General features: G+C 45.2%; 1 pseudogene; it reads right to left on the reverse strand.

Moving 5' to 3' along the window:
* The window catches only part of LOC136571788 (regulator of microtubule dynamics protein 2-like), a 30,986-nt pseudogene extending 14,427 nt beyond the window's left edge, over positions 1–16,559 (reverse strand).
* Positions 16,560–18,072: the final 1,513 nt, after the last annotated feature.

Consider the following 18,072-nt stretch of genomic DNA (forward strand, 5'->3'; position numbering starts at 1 on the left):
TTTTGTAGCACTTCTAGCTTAGATATGGACTCTATGGGCATATGGACTCTAGTACGCTGTCGTCCCATTTCTAGCTTGGATAGCAAATGTGATACCGGCGGGCATGGGGGGTTTAGTAAACAGTTGTATCACTTCTAGCTTGAATACGAGATGTGATACAGGCAAGAATGAAGGCTCTGGTACCTCGTTGTACCACTTATAGTTTGGATGGGGAGCATGTACATGCCATCACCACTCTGGAGGCAATGGTGAACGGGGCAGCAGTACCCATCCAGGAGATGGGCGTGGGTCTCGGTGATCTCACCCCCACCAATCAGACATTTTGCGCTTACAAAATAACTAATGTGTTATAAATATCTATCTTGGGAAAAATCCTTTACACGAGCAAACATAGAAGATTTTCATAAATCCCATCTTACCGTCGGCTGCATAGCGCTTCTTCTCTTCTACATTGTTTGTGAAATAAAACATGTCGCTGTACGCCCGCGCCAGCCTCCAGAGGAAGTCAACCTTATTTCCGTACTGAAAAAAGACAAAAAAAAACTTTCATAACGTGATCTAATTCATCACAAGCTGAAAAAATCTGAGCAGAGAAATGATTAAGTGGGGCCATGATACCGGAAAACACTTCGTACAGGAAACCCAGTCAGTAGGTATATTATCTTGTACATGAAGAAGTGTAGCATCATTTATGCTGGAGGTTTTCCCGAAAACAAACTATTTTTTTCTGGAAAAAAACATTAAAATATACTGAAGTAATGTTCAGAATGCCACTACCAATTCCATCCCTATAAAGGGGTTCTTATGAAGAAGACTTCTGTTCATGGGGCTTATGTAATCCATAGAGTGTCCCCCGCTAGGAGAGCCAGACCGGCAGATCCAGCCTTTACACGTCAGCATGCTGCGCTAAGTTGCATATAAAAGCCGTTCCAGTATGAGGGAGCGTCGCATTGCGCAGCGGAGGTCACCTTGCAGCTGGCACTGCTGTCAATTATCCGGGCCCATTCGCTGTCATCAAAAAGGGGCTTTCATGGCATTGCCTTACAACAGCCCGAGCGGTAATCCCACGCCACTGGTGCAGCAACTCAGCTCCTTCAATCCTGGAATTAGTTCAGGAACTGAACCAGTTAATGTATATGGAAGAGCTAGGCGACGAAGGAGCGGAGGGACCCAGGCTAAGTAATCAAGCTTGGGAGTTGTGGAACACGTACCGTGACTCACCGCAGTCCCAGCTGGCGGTGGGATGGTGAGCGATGGGTCTCGGGGGTGCGGGGAGCCGATGCCGCGACATAGATATAACCAGAGTACTTTTAACAGCGAGACCCACGTGGGGCTCTCCCCCCTTTTGCCCTTGTGCTGCTTTCTCTCCTCCTGAGATTCTCTTTTTCTCCCTTATCTCTAATCCTCCCCTAAGTACCTTATGTGTTTGTTGGTCCTTTTCAACGTTGGTTAGCAATTTTGATGTTTGAGAGTACATCTAGTTAAGAGTTGAACGGGTTCAGCAAGTGTAAGAAGGTGCTGGTTACGAGGGCCTAGTGACACACCTTAATTACTTTAGAAGGCGGCCCGCAAGATTTCACCAGAAGGACCTTGTAAATGATGATACAGTTTATTCAGTTGTTGTGACATTTGTCATCAAACCCCCAATCACAAGCTGCGGTCTGCGCGACCCGCCATAAAACCAATGTTATCTATTTCTCTCTATCTGTTGTTCTGTTTTATATGTGATTAATGTGAAAATTCCAATAAAACATATTAAACATAAAAGCCGTTCCATCACAGCTTTTATTATTATTTATGGTAGGCGCCAATCATCTCAACTGATCTTGTGTTATATTGTGTTTGTGGACAGGAGGCGACAGAATACAGCGGGGAGCAGAAAGCTGTAAGAGCATCTACATGCTTGCCGAGCAACAGCCACAAGTACAAGGCTGCTCACATTGAGGTCTATGGACAACCCTACAGCCGCTATTCCATCTCCCTACACCCCTTACGTATTTGTAGTCCACTTAAAGGGGTATTCTGGATTTAGAAAAGTATTCTGTTACACTTGTTGTATCAAATCCTCGAGGTTCTCAAATCTTACAGCCATTTTCCTTCTTCACCTTTAGTGCATAAAAACCCGTCTTGGTCTGGTAGACCATTTTCATCCGATTTGCTCCTTTTTGGAACATTAATGACGATGACAGATGCCGGGGAACGGCAGATACCTGTCGAAAAGTTAATCTGCTGTGTTGGATTTCTGGCAGTTGTCGGGTCATTAAGAAGTTGTTCCTGTTTAATGACAGATTTGCATCTCATTAACAGAAGCCCGGGCTTGGTCTCAGATCATGGAACAGATCCTTCAGTCGCTTTGTTCAAATTGCCATTTAAAATCATGTATCATCATCATCATCACAGACAGCAGCCTTCACAGGCCAACCGTGAATGACAGGTCGTTAATAAAGGTCATCTGAAACCCTTAAGCCCCATTTACACACAAAAAGGATCGATAAAAATTCAATCAAAAGATAGGATGATTGACAGTCTGAGCGATTATTTTGGATAAGCTGCTAATGGGCACTAATAGCCATTAGTGGATTATTAGCTTCATTTGCATTAACATGAGCATCCCTTTGATGTATGCAGATAACAGCAGGTGGTCTGTTCTCTGAACACAGCCTCTTTGTTCTGTCACAGGACTGCAGCTGAAAACAATGTTATCAGCGCTCCTGTGGCGAACTCGGCATGCAGCCACCATGGACTTCAGGCTCAAATTAAATTGCGTATGAGTAGCGTTTATACGCAAAGTTACTAAGCGACACAGCGGTAACTAAAAAATGAACAAGGAAACTGCGTGCGTGAGATACGCTGTCATGCAGAGTCAAAAATCGCTGCCGTACACCGGGTTACACAGCAGTAAAGCTTTGCATTATACACGCAGCATTTCACAACACGCTCTTCTGCGCCCGGCCTTTATGTGCTTGCAACAAGTCAAGCACATGCATGATCTTCACAGGACCACGGGAGATTTTATACTCTGAGAGTAAACAGTGAAAACTTCTATTAAATGACTGCAAGCAGAGGTCTTGTAAACGGAGGAATTCATATAGAAATTATATCAGAAGATTGTAACTCTTTATTATACAAGGGATTACTTTTATTTGCTGAGATTGAAATACCCTTCTAAGCCTTCAGTCACGGATCTTGTATGTCCAGGTCATTTAGACGGAGCTCCCGGACACAACAATAGGCTTTCATTAGTCAAATGGAGACAAAAGGTCTCCATTTAACTAGGTTTCTGTTAGTTTCTGGCCAGATAGAGCCGTGTAGTCGACTAAGTTATTCTGTCTGGCACAAATGTGGGAAACCAACAGAAACCTGCTGAAATGAAAACGTGCAGCTTTGGTCTCAGCTTTAGTAATGGCAGCCTAGGGTTTTGTTCAAGGTCACCAATGAAACCCATTTGAGGATTCAGACAAAACCAAGAGACATAAAGAGATTTAGCTAAGTCTTAAATATACAATGTGAGTCCACAGGATGTGCCTTATCGGTGTGAAAAGAACTGTTCCAGCGAGTTGCTTTATGGATGGACTACAATAAAATGAGGATTGCAAAGTTTTAAAACTTTGTGGGCAGCATAGGATACGTGGAAGGTGGGGAAATACTTTTCTAGAATGTGACTTAGTACTGTCATGTAACATGTGATTTGGGCTGAGGGGGCATTCGCACACAGTGTATTTTAGTGTGGATCAGCACCAAAATCAGCAGAGCATTTGGTGCACATTTTGGTGCCATTTTTGCCTTCGGACCTGCAGACGATTTCACCCTCTCAATTGAAGACGTGAAGTCTGCTGCGGCTCTATGGTAAACTCAGCATCTAAATCCACACCGATAATCCACATTTGGAAGCAGCTTTTGGTGTATATTTTTCATTACAGAATATCCACCCCAATTCTGCTAGGTGCGCCCGTACCCTTAGAGAAAGCCTGTTCACGCACCCCGAGCGACTGACAGCCCCCCGTACAGTATATGTATTAGGCCCACAGGAAGGCAGTTCTTTCAGTACCTTTTCCTGCTTGTTCAGTAACACTCTGAAGCCGTCGTGTTTCTCGGACTCGGAGCCTTTGTGACTTCTATCCGCTTGCTGCAGAAGAGGATGAAGTTCAGCTTCTTCTTTGAGGATTTTAGCCTTTCTGCTTTGACAATTCCCACTCCAGGCTCGTCCTCTGATTCTGCTTCTGGGTCAGTCTGAGCAGTGATGAATCTGCAAGAACATAATAGGAAATTACAATGTATCATTCTCTACAATGTTTATTATAATGGTTACTATGAAGATGAGTGACGGCTACATGACTGCGACAACCATCACTAGTACTGAGGATACAGGGAAACAGGAAATAACCTATAATAAGGATGGAAGATGGATCCCCAAGGCTGTAAACACTGAAACCATTCACTTATGTTTGACCTCCTGTGGCATCACATCATACTGCAGGAGCGATCAAAGCATTGTAGGTTCTTGTTCCTTATGGAGGCTAAAAGAAAAAATGAAAAATAAGATCAATTAAGTTTACTAAATTATGAAAAAAAAAGTAATAAAAGTTTAAAAAAAACAACCTTCAACCATATTTATAATAAAAAAAATATAAATAATAAAAGCAAAAATACATATTTGGTATCGCCATGTCTGTAAAAGTTCAACCTACCAAAGTATCACATTATTTACGCCGCACGGTGAACGTCGGCAGCAAAAAAATAAAGAACGCCAGAAATTCGCATTTTTGTTCACACTGCAATAAAAAGCGATCAAAAAGTCTTATGTATTACAAAATAGCAGCAACGTAAACTACAGGACGTCCCGCAAGAAATGAGCCCTCGCACAACTGTGTCAACAGAAAAATAAAAGAAGCTATTGCGCACAGAAGATGGCGGCAGAAAATAATTTATAAAAATTAAATGTCTTTGAAAAAAATACAAGTAGTTCAGCAAAAAAACTCTATAAAGTTTGGTATGGTAGTAGTCGTACCGACCTACAGAATAAAGTTATGTCATTATTGTACCAGTTTGTAACAAGACGCACTAAAAGATGGCGGTATTTCACTTTTTCAGTACATTATATGGTAATTTAAATATTACCATTGAAGAATACAACTTATCTCGCCCTCACAAGCCCTCATATAGTGACAGCGATGGATATATAAAGGGGTTACAATGCTTTAAAAGAAAGGAGGAAAAAACAAAAAATGGAAAAACGAAAAAAAAAAAAAGCTTGGTCTCTAAGGGGATAACCTCCATAAAAGCATCTCCGCCCGCTACACCCAGATCTGCACTGGCGAGGGCGCTGCCCATTGTAACCTATGGAAATACCCGTCATGTATCTGGATGATGGACACTTATTGACTGCAGCAGAAAATTACCCTCACAAGGCTTTATTATTCCTCTCATTAGTACAATTTATGGTTTATCCCTCCAGCGGGTTTGTTTCAATGTCCACACAACTGTAAGTTTTCTAAGACTCCAGAAATTTCTGATAAACTATGGGCACCACTGCCAACCCAGACATGAAGTGCCATCCTTGCCCCATCTACTAATAATGTGGCCCTAGAAGAACCAGCCATGAATTTCTCCATTTCTTTGGGCACTAGACCATCACTCAAGGTGCCCACATCACTGTGTATATGGCAGAGAAGAGTACTGGCAAGCAAAGTACTGGCAGCTTCACTGACCTTTGACCTCCACTCGGCCAACTGCCATTTCCTTTCAACTGACGACGGCAGCGGTTGGATCGAAGACTATTGGATTGAGAAAAATGTCGTCCAATGGACATAGAAATGCCGAAAAGCGTAAGAGAGAATTGGACAGCGTGAGCGGACTCACGGAGATAAAGAGGAGGAGGAGCAGAGAGGATGAGGAGCCAAGACCGGGCACCAGCCAGGACCCTCTACCATCAGACCGCGGATTTAACATCAATCGCTTCACCGCCCTTCAGATCTTGGGCAGAGGAAGCTTCAGCGAGGTAAGTTATATGACTGTTATTTTCACTACTTCCATTAACTGTGCAGACTATTGTTCCCTGTTATCAGCCATGTAACCCACAGGAGAGGCTTAGGATACTTCTATATGGGACAACTGGCAGGTAGGGACGGCGTTACCACAATCATGGGGCATTCTCTGCACATTTCCATATTTCTGGGACTGGTGATGATTGAGCCGTTATAATCACATGGCTTATTTCTAGATTGCATTCTTATTATAATTCTTGGTGGTTTGTTGCTAGGCAACCGTGGTGCTAAACTTACCCTGCACTCCGTGACCTCGCTGCTGGACAGTGGGACGTTTCGGTGTCCTTCGGGGGACGGCTCTCTGCACGCCCCTTCATGCCCTGGCGTGACTGCGGGTGTTTATAATGGGATGACGCTGGCGGTAATAAGAGTCAGTAACCCCTGATGGAAAAGATCTACTGTTTTATCAGCAAATAAAAGATTTATTTCTGTTTATGCTTCATTGTGTTATTTATATTATGTGCTTGGAAATAGCGATTATTTATTGTTTGTATATATATGAATTTATAAGCTCTTTATGCTCAATGGACAGGGAACTTTTATAAATGTGGGGACTTTTTTTGGGGCGGGGGGCAGATTTATTCATCTAGTGATTGATTGACTTATACACATGCATTGTAAAAGAAAAACAACGGGCGATGCGTTATTGTTTGTATATATATGAATTTATAAGCTCTTTATGCTCAATGGACAGGGAACTTTTATAAATGTGGGGACTTTTTTTGGGGCGGGGGGCAGATTTATTCATCTAGTGATTGATTGACTTATACACATGCATTGTAAAAGAAAAACAACGGGCGATGCGTCCAGAGAGAACATGCTGCAAGTTTTTTTTTTCCAGCATCAAGATGCTGAAAAAAAAAAGAGAAAAACAGTCATGATATATGATTCCATTCAAAGGAATGGGGTTCTTATTTGTGCGTCTCGCAGAGTACAAATCTTGCGCGCTCTTCTTGGCCGTGTGAAGGCGGCCTAGTGATAAATCCCCTATGTAATAAATGTATATGACTTTCCCCTCTGGCCGCTGTCAGTGATAATTTCCTATTTGTTCTCTTGAGGTGGTCCTGGCATCTTTCCCCGGAAGGAACACCTTTATGGCCATCAAGGTTGTCGACAGAGGAAAGAGCAAGGCGGACGTCATAAGGAGAGAGCGGCGGATACTCCTGAAGGCCCAAGACTGCCCCTTCATCTGCCATCTGTATGCCGCACAGCAGTCTGCAGACCGGGCCTACTTCATCACGGAATATCTGTCCGGAGGAAGCCTGGCAGCAATGATCAGGATGTGCGGCAGCTTGGACATCAACCATGTGAGGTGAGTAAATGACTAATCAGGAGCCGGGTGGGGGGGGGGATACTGAGGGCGACATGACAGGTACAGAAGAGTGGAGGACATACAGGCTGCCATAAACAGCACCTCTTCTGGTGGGGACACTATGATGGTGACATGATGTCGGGGGACTGATGTCATGTCATTGATACTACACTCTTCTCTCAGATTCTACACAGCGGAGATTGCTTGTGGCCTCCAGTTTCTGCACCGACGATACATCATCCATCGGTAAGCACAACTTTCCCACATCTCCCCGTTTCATTGGTGGAGATAATGTACCCAGCTTTCCCAGAGTTCGGAATTAGGACTGGTTTGGCTGCGGTACATTCCCAAGTCTTCTGTATCACTGAACAGACTAACATTTCTCTTTTTTCATTGCAGTGACATAAAGCCGGCGAACATCATGCTGGACGGAGATGGACACATCCGCCTGATTGACCTGGGGCTGGCCCAAGACGGCGTTGTCCCGTCTAAGAAGATCAGCGGGGTGACGGGCACATATCGATTCATGGCCCCAGAGGTGCTTCGCAAAAAGGACTACGACGCAGCAGTCGACTGGTGGAGCCTGGGGATTGTCGTATCCTGGATGGCGACAGGACAGTCCCCTTTCTACCACGGCTCCTCCAAGAGAAAGATCATCAAGTCCATCAAAAGAAAGAAGCCAAAATTCCCATCTTGGCTTGATGCGGATGTAAAGCATCTTGTGAAGAGACTGCTGCGAAAGAAGCCTAAGAAGAGGCTGGGTGTCCACAAGAACATCAGAGGTCACCGATTCTTCAACACCGTAAATTGGGAGGAGCTGGAACTGAGAAGGGCAGAGCCGCCATTCAAGCCCTTCAGCAGAGTTCCGAGAAACAGAGACCTGCCATGGCCGGAGGATGGGACACCCCTTCACCCCGTGGACGGATTCTCGTACACTTCACCAAGCTGGACCAGGTAAGATCTTCCTCCTCTAGGGATGATGTTCTTCAGGCAGACCTCTGTGTTCACCATCATTGTTCCTCTAGTGTCAGACAGCACAGGAGGTCATATAGTAACCCTGCTTCATGTCACCATGTCTGGTCCGCAGACTTCTCCCTCCTCGGCTACATTATTATTGCTCCTGTAATTACTATGTCTCTGCTTCTTCTTAGGATGACGAGAAGAATCCGATTGTGAAGGAAGCCACGACCATCTGGTAAGTATCTTCTAAATACACCTACACATACCTATCTGTACACCTATATACACCTACACATTCATATCTGTACACCTATATACACCTATACACACAGGACATCTACCATTATATCCATACACTGTAGCAGAACCTCACATACTATAGAAAGATTAATAAATAAAGTATCTTTTCTTTAGATCAGATACAAATCAGATCCTGATACAAGCCATCATGTTACATTAGTTCACTGGTTTATATCCACTGCTGGTAAAATTGACAATTCTGTCTTATGTCTTGTAGGCTCAACCCGTGCCAACTATCTGCTGAACCCACGACTCTGCTGCTGTAGAAGACCCCGGCTTACCAACAACATCCTCTCTCCACCAACTGCATCCTGCATTACCATCATGTAACCCTGAACCCCGACATCCTCCAGCTGACATTGTACATCATCCTCTCCTGAAGACCCTCTACGCCCCCAGGAGCGGCCTGTGCTTGATTGGTAACTGGCGAGTTCAGGAACAATAGCCCGAGTGACTATTATCCCTGAACTCCTGGTTACTAGTAAGACCTCGGCACAGGCCAGGTAAGTAGCACACACCACATACATGAAGGTTAGACACTAGTGTAGACACTAACACATACATAGACACAAGTATACACACAGATAGGTGTAGTTGTCGGCTTTGATCCAGGGACTTGCTCTGATTGCCATATTTGGGGTCAGGAAGGAATTTTTCCAACTTGAGGACAATTGGCTCATACCTCAAGGAGGTTTTTGCCTTCCTCTGGATCAACTCACAGCCTTAAATTGGCTTAGGTCTTATTTATAAATAAACACAATCTTTAGCTGACATCACATACACTAGGGAGGTGAGCCGCTGGCGTTTGAGCCTGGGATTTATTCTGGTCGCCATATTTGGGGTCAGGAAGGAATTTTCCCCCCTTAAAACAGGATAATTGGCTCTTTCCTGAAGGGGGTTTTCGCCTTCCTCAGGATCAACACAGTCTATAAACAGCTTTAGTCCAATACACTTTATATCTCACACAAACAATAAATGGTAACAGATTTATATATATTTATGGAAACAATAATACATTTTATAAAGTCAGGTCAGATTTCGGCTTTGATCTTGGGACTTGCTCTGATCGCCATATTTGGGGTCAGGAAGGAATTTTTCCCCTTTATACAAGGATAATTGGCTTTTTCCTATCAAAGGGTTTTCGCCTTCCTCTGGATCAACAGCCTCAACATTCCCCATAATAAAATCTACCATTTCCTACAACTAGAAATAAAATGTTCCTTCTCCATAAATCTTTGTGTCGGTGTCTTTATTTCCATTGGATGTCTTATTTAGGCCAAATGCCCAGGGATGGATTATCGCTGCGGAATTCACGGTCAGACACCCACCTCGAATTCCGCAGCAATGTCCGTCCATAGACATGAAGTGTTAAATGATTCTCCCCTGCCCATGGGAGGAAATCAACTGTGATTTTCCGCTCGCAGAGGAGAAGTGCAGCATGTTTTATTCTATGCGAAAAATCTCACGGACGGCTTCCATTGCAGTCAATGAAAGCCGTCTGTCCTGCAATACTTCCGCAGTGACTCAGAATTAAAAGACGCGACATGTCGATTCTTTCACTGTTTTTGCTGCAGCCTCTCTACTCTCTATGGGGAGAGATGGCCGCAGCGGAATGCAGGCGGCGAAGACACTCCAAAAGTGTGAAGATTCATTTTTCCTGCAGAAATCTGGCGATATTTCCGTGTGGTCACTCCATGAGATTTCAGTCCTTTGTGAGCCCAGCCTAAGGGTGGCAATAGTGGGTGCAGGAACGGCTTCTAGGATGGCACAACTGCATCAGTAACAGCATCTGATCTTCCAGCTGTGCGTCTACTCATTACTTATAAACTTCTCATTGTAGAGGTGGCAGTATGCATATCTGAAATGACCCTTTAACGAAAGCATTTACACAATGCCATATGCAAATAGGAAGATGGAAGGCTTGTCTAAAAAGTCTGACATTGACTTGCAGGAAAACTGCCCTCCAATAGGTGGCGCTGCAGGGGTATTGTTCCATCTTCCCTACTTGCATATTTCCCAGAGGAGCATGGATGGCCTTATAAGTCTCCTTCCTCACCTTCTAGGTGCTCTCCTTATGGAGAAACAATGCCCTTCCTGACCCAAAATGTGTATAAATATCCCAGAGACTTTTTTAAACGCAGTATCACAAATTCATGAGGGTCCCGTGGCGGAATCTGATGCGGAATCTTCCACTTCTAAAAACCGCAGGAGAAATCTGTGGCTGAGCTGCATGTTTCTGCCGCAGGTTTGCAAGCAGATGTAGCCGTGTCAATGGACATAATCCACGTATCTGTGTGAAGTAGCGTCAGGTCATTTCATGCATGTTAGCAAGGAAAATTCCGCCGATTTTGCTCTTTGATGCGGCTAAATCCGTGTGCGGATCCACGGCAGAGAAACTGTGGATTTCTGCCATGGTTTTAGGGGAGCTGTCTGTGCAGTAAATAAGCGGCAGAAACATGTGACTTGGCCGCAGGTTACTCCTGCAGTTTTTAGAAATGGAAACGTCCGCATCGGATTCCACCATGTGACCCGAAGATAATAGTAGGTGGTTCTGTTCAGGACCTTCAGACCCTCCTCTATTATCCAGACTGGAGAAACTCTACAAATAATGTCTTTCCTCCTGATAATCTGGCACATCTTGTATTTATATCTATTATGCAGCGGGCAGTGAGGGTCCGGTGCGGCCCACCCCCGTGACTCGGACTCAGCGCCACGTCAAACTTTATAGATAGAGATGAGCGAGTATACTCAGTAAAGGCAATTGCTCGAGTGAGCATTGCCTTTGCAGAGTACCTGCCCGCTCGAGATGAAACGTTCGAGTGCCGGCGCGGGGGAGCGGTGAGTAGCGGCTGTCATCAGGAGGGAGCGAGGGGGAGAGAGGGAGAGAGAGATCTCCCCTCCATTTCGCCCCGCTCTCCCCCGCAGCTCCCTGCCCGCCGGCGGCACTCGAACGTTTCATCTCGAGCGGGCAGGTACTCGGTAAAGGCAATGCTCGCTCGAGCAATTGCCTTTACCGAGTATACTCGCTCATCTCTATTTATAGTATATTTATTCTGAAAAGATACAGTGTTTCAGTATAAATCACCGAAATAGAGTGACAGTATACTTCTTTTATCTTATTAAGCCCAAATCACCGAAAAATAATCTTAAAACTAAATTTATTAAATTTTTGTTTAACAGAATGAATGGACAGACTCAAAGATGTAGACGTAAGGGGAGACCCTGGTCTATGGCTGGCCACCAAAGGTTACACACCTTACAACCCATTCACCTATAGCTGTATAGGGCCGGAGACCCCACAAATCCATGGATGATGCATCGGTATAATATTGTAGCTCCGCGGCGCTGTACCAGGGATGCCAGGGAATAGGAAGGCACTTGCTGTATAAACCTAAGAGTCTTTTGTTTTGTTGGTCCTCCGAGGGGATTGTCTGTATACTCCGCCTGAATTATTGTAGTATACAGCGCACTATTTGCTGCGGACGCCAACAATAAATGCAGCGCTGACTTAGGGATCCATTCTATCCTGTAATAAGCCACGTGCTCAGCTATTTTCTTTGGTGTTTAACCCCATTTCCTTATACCCGTTCCTGTCTTTTATCCTGCGTTATTCCCAGCAGGAGGAATAAAAGAAGGTAAACCCTTGTATGCCAGGGGGAGATTTACACCAATGATGGACATATAGTGGCAGCATAATGACAGGTGCGCTATTTGGCGTTTATACCGCGCACAATGTCATTTCACTAAGACAAATCGCCTCCTCAGTTTCTAACAAATTAATAGAGAGGAAGGGGTTAACATGGAGACAGCAGAACGACAGGCACGCCATTTTAGCGTTTATTCCGCGTGCACTGTCGTTTTTTCTGAAATAATTTGTCTCCTCAGCCTCTGATGAATGAGTAGAGAGGAAGGGGTTAACCACTGGTGTCTGTGCTCAATATCCCAGTAATAGGTTTCCAAAGTTTGGGGTACACAGAGACACCAGAGCGACAGGCGCGCCATTTAGTATTTACTAAATACTAGCATTCTCCCCAGCTTCCGATAGAGGAGTGGGGAGGAAAGGGTTAATACCCGATGTAAATGGTCCGTATCTATGGGAGAAACCCTAACCATCTCCCCCAATGCTGAGGAGCAGCGCCGTCGTAGAGCTTAGTGGGCACCGGTGTAGCCACCTGATGGATGGTATCAGGCCGCCGGCTACACTGGGCTAGCTGCAGATAACGTGCCGACTACCTCATCTAGATTTCTGGTCACCGCATCGGCGCAGCTATGCCTTGAATTGAAATAAGCGTTTGGGTAATGAATAAGCCACCTGTTCAAGCTGGGGTTTGAATGCAGAAGTCATATGACGCGAATGTTAGCCAGACCGGATGTCTTTAGGTACTATATGTACACCGTCTTCTTTGGGCCACTATATACTAACAATGACCGTCCCTTTAAGGTGATTTCCTCTCACAAGATCCCTGTACAATTATGTAGATCTCCACAGACATGGATTGCACTTATATAGGCAGTCATGAATCTCCCTTAATTGAGGCAAATATAGCCAGCACTTTATGGGGACTGAGAAGGGGTTAATCCCTAGTAGAAGCCAGCTTACTAGTTGTGGCTTCAGAGACTGAAGAGTTAACGGGCACGGAGACCCCAGTAAGAGCGGAGGCACAATATATAGAATGGCCGAGGGGAGCTGTCCAGTGCTGATCCCCATGTGGAGTAACGGGGCGGACAGATACCCCACACAATCAGGGATCTCACGCTATCGGGGGAGAAGAGAAGGGGGATGTCCAGTGCTGATCCCCATGTGGAGTAACGGGGCGAACAGATGGCCTCCACAATCAGGGATCTCACGCTATCGGGGAAGAAGGGGATGTCCAGTGCTGATCCCCATGTGGAGTAACGGGGCAGACAGCCGCCGTCCACAATCAGGGATCTTACTATATATGGGGAGACGAAAAGGGGGATGTCCAGTGCTGATCCCCATGTGGAGTAACGGGGCAGACAGCTGCCGTCCACAATCAGGGATCTTACGATATATGGGGAGACGGGAAGGGGGATGTCCAGTGCTGATCCCCATGTGGAGTAACGGGGCGAACAAACGCCCTCCACAATCAGGGATCTCACACTATATGGGGAGAAGGGAAGGGGGATGTCCAGTGCTGATCCCCATGTGGAGTAATGGGGCGGACAGCCACCCTCCACAATCAGGGATCTTACGCTATATGGGGAGAAGGGAAGGGGGATGCCCAGTGCTGATCCCCATGTGCGACTCTATTTATTTATTAGAAACTGAGCAGACGATTTGTCTTAGTGAAATGACATTGTGCGCGGTATTAATGCCAAATAGCGCACCTGTCTTTATGCTGCCACTATTTGTCCATCGTTGGTATAAATCTACCCCTGGCATACAAGGGTTTACCTTCTTTTATTTCTCCTGCTGGGAATAACGCAGGATAAAAGAGAGGAGCCGGTATAAGGAAATGGGGTTAAAACACCAAAGAAAGTAACTGAGAACGTGGTTTATTACAGGATAGATTGGATCCATAAGTCAGCGCTGCATTTATTGTTGGCGTCCGCAGCAAATAGTGCGCTGTATACTACAATAATCCAGGCGGAGTATACAGACAATCCCCTCGGAGGACCAACAAAACAAAAGGCTCTTAGATTTACACACCAAGTGCCTTCCTATTTCCTGGCATCCCTGGTACAGCGCCGCGGAGCTACTTTATTATACAGATGCATCATCCATGGATTTGTGGGTTCTCCGGCCCTATACAGCTATAGGTGAATGGGTTATAAGGTGTGTAACCCTTTGGTGGCCAGCCATATACCAGGGTCTCCCCTTACGTCTACATCTTGGAGTCTGTCCATTCATTCTGTTAAACAAATATTTAATAAAGTTTAGTTTTTAGATTATTTTTCGGTGATTTGGGCTTAATAAGATAAAAGAAGTATACTGTCGCTGTGAGTTTTAGCGTTTCAGTATAAAACACTCACGGCTGCAGCAGGCTTCCCGGGGTTCACGCTACCTGCGGTTCGGCAAGCATGAACCTGATGACAGGATCCCTTTAAGTCACATGGATATGTAGTATATAGTATTACAGAGTTCTTCTGACATATCTTTCATGGGCAGACAGAAAGAAAGCAAAAAAGAAAACTGTATGGTATATAGTAAATTAAATCTATAAAGTAGGATTTTAAGAAAAGCCTTAAAACATTCATTGGTATAAGCTATATCTACAGATAGGGCCGGGCGATTAATCACATTTGAATTTAATTAAAGGGGTTGTCCAGGTAAAAACTATTGATGACCTATCCTCACTATAATTAAATGCTGTGAACCTGCTGCTCAAGATCCCTGGCAATCACCTGATCATCCAGTCCACTATAAGTATGGCAGTCTGGACATAGCCATCGGCACAGGAAGTGTTATAGTGGGCTTCAGTCCCATCATTCTGAATCCAATGTAGGAGGCAGAAGTTCTGGAAGTGTAACAGGAGGCAGCACTCCCAGTGATTACAATAGGAGAGAAGACGACTTTGGTACTTCCTATCGTGACCCTGATGAAAAAGTCAGTGCAACGGTCCTGGCGATCAGTGATCCTAAGTGGCAGGGCTGAAGCGGATTAACTATTGATCTGTCCTAAGAAAAGGTCACCAATAGTTTTCGCCTGGAAAGCCCCTTTAATTCACCATTTTGGTGAAGCACAATTCTGATTCTAATTGGAATCGTGAAGTCAGGCAGGACAGGCTACTAGGGGTGGAACCACTAGGGGTGGAATGGTGTGCTTTATGCTGTTCTGGCGCTAAGCAATGCAGAGATGAAACATAGCGTTGGTTCGCTGAGACTCAGCCAATCAGTGTTGGCCTGTTATTCTGCATTGCCCCCTGCCTGCATCTGTATTTACAGTTTTGTGGATTACGTAGTAACTGGCAAGCGCTACCATAATCTGTATATGCAGTTTTGAGGATTATGTAGTAACTGGCCAGCACTGCCATAATCTGTATATGCAGTTTTGAGGATTATGTAGTAACTGGCCAGCACTGTCATAATCTGTATATGCAGTTTTGTGGATTACGTAGTAACTGGCCAGCACTGCCATAATATGTATATGCAGTTTTGAGGATTATGTAGTAAATGGCCATCACTGCCATAATCTGTATATGCAGTTTTGAGGATTACGTAGTAACTGGCCAGCACTGCCATAATCTGTATATGCAGTTTTGAGGATTATATAGTAACTGGCCAGCACTGCCATAATCTGTATGTGCAGTTTTGTGGATTACGTAGTAACTGGCCAGCACTGCCATAATCTGTATGTGCAGATTGTATGGATTATATGCAGTAGGAAGCGGACAGCACATCTATAATCTGAGAACACAAGATAGCATGAACGCAAGAAAATTACATATTACGGCATTTACTGTATTTCACACTTACCCCCTTCGCTTTGTGCATCCTCAGAACTAGGATAATCACCTGATGCCTTTGTGGTCTCACTTTTCTTTCTTTAAAGACTTCGGTGCTGCGGACTAACCTTCTTCCCATCATTCTTGCCTCTGAGCTCATCCTTAATCTGTTCTTCTAGTTTCAGAAGGACCATAACAGCACCTTGGTTGTCCTGAACTTGGTTAGCTGTACCAAATGACCAAGTCTCGGGCCAGCGGAGAATGTAGCCATGTTTGCCATATCTTCTCCAGCACAAGGCAATGCTAACTCCTGCAGCTCCTGTAAGGAATCCCAAAAGCAAATGTCTGTTCTCAGATGGGACAATATTACTGATGTCAGCAGAACAAGTGCTGAACCAACACTGCTGAGACTTTCTGTGATGACCGATCAGCAAGCAGGGAATTACAGAAGTTCAATACGGAAAAGGCTACATTCTTCCTCGGCTAGATTTATGGTACAGATCTCTCTGACAGCATTCTGCTAGTGAAGGCGGCCATCAAGAAAGTGATGGTTGCAGAATGACCACGAGTCCAGCTTCTAGGAAACATCTCACTTTTTAGAAGCTCCAAAGTCCCCTCTGAAGGTCCCTGATATCTGTCCGCCTGCCAAATGGAAAGAGTTGTTCAGTAACCAATCAGACAGAAGCCTACGACATGTACATAAAATACGTATATTGTAAAGCGATTACATGTTGAACAAAGCGGAAGAATATTAGGTGGTGAATGACTGAAGGCCAAATACAGAGGCTTCATTGTAATTAGCCTTTAAAGTTACGCGGGTAAGCAGGAGATTCAAAAACAAAAGAGAAAGAACTGCACATGTGCCGGGCGTGTCGCCCAACACCCCCGGACGCATCCGCCGTGCTGAAGAATGAAGATCTGGCCGGCTCAGTGGAGACCTGCGCTGGACCTGGAGAGGTAATAAACTGTCTTTCCCTTTCCATGTACACGGGCACGCACGGATACCCCTGCGGGATTCAGCATTGGTATCCGTGCAAGTGGACACAAGGCCTAAGAAAGTATATGAAAACTTTCTTCCTCCTTGCTGCCCTCCTTATAATATAAACTTACTGCACTATGACCCCATAACATTGCAACAGTCTATTATGATACTCAAAGTATCTCCCAGCCTTCTGCACACGGTCGGGTCGGACCCAGCATGCGGGATTCCCACAGCGGAGTTCGACCCGGTGCCCTGTCGGTGACCCAGAGTACCTCTCCGCCGATTTTCTCCTCTGCTGCGAATGTGCCGTTTGGAGCACCGGCGCTGTACAGAGGATGATGATTACAGAATGGATGTTCGGTTTCATCATAAGCCGTACCCGTTCAGCCACGGGAATCCTTTCCTGCTCCTGGAATGGAGTAGGAAAACGGAACCACAACGCAGATGTGACAGCAGCCTAAATGATGCAGGCACAGAGCACGGCCTCCTTGTTTGTGTGATAGGTATTGCGTATATAAGCGTTTGTGTTTCAGGGACCCTTTATACGAGCGCATGCCCAAAAACGCTTGACTAAGTGCAACACATTTGCGCTTTTACGGGTATATTGGTACATATTAATGTAATTTTTGCAATCGCAGCGTATAGTCACATGATTTCCCCCCGCCCCCCGCTGTGATATGCTGCGCAGATACATTCATGTGAATCTGGCCAAAGGACCCACGGTTGTAGGCATAAAACGCTGCGGGTCTCCGCGGTGAGAACACAGTTATGGACATGAGCTCTAAGGCTGGAACTCCATGGAGTTTTTCACCATGACATGGGTCATGTGACCAAAGATCGCTGTGCAGCCCTGTGAAGTTGCATTCTCAATTAAATCAATGGGGTCGCGCAAGTTGCCACAACCTACAGATTTCAAAAACCCCACCGAGGTTGGATTTCTTGCAATATACGGGTCGCAGCTACTTGTGAGTTATACCGCAACTCCATTGTCTTCAGTATGGCCGGCTGCACATGACCACTTCAGGTCCCACATCCCGATACCGCAGCGGAATCTGGCCGGCGACCCTG

The sequence above is a fragment of the Eleutherodactylus coqui genome, chromosome 6 (genome assembly GCF_035609145.1).
Source record: "Eleutherodactylus coqui strain aEleCoq1 chromosome 6, aEleCoq1.hap1, whole genome shotgun sequence".
Taxonomy (NCBI): Eukaryota; Metazoa; Chordata; class Amphibia; order Anura; family Eleutherodactylidae; genus Eleutherodactylus; species Eleutherodactylus coqui.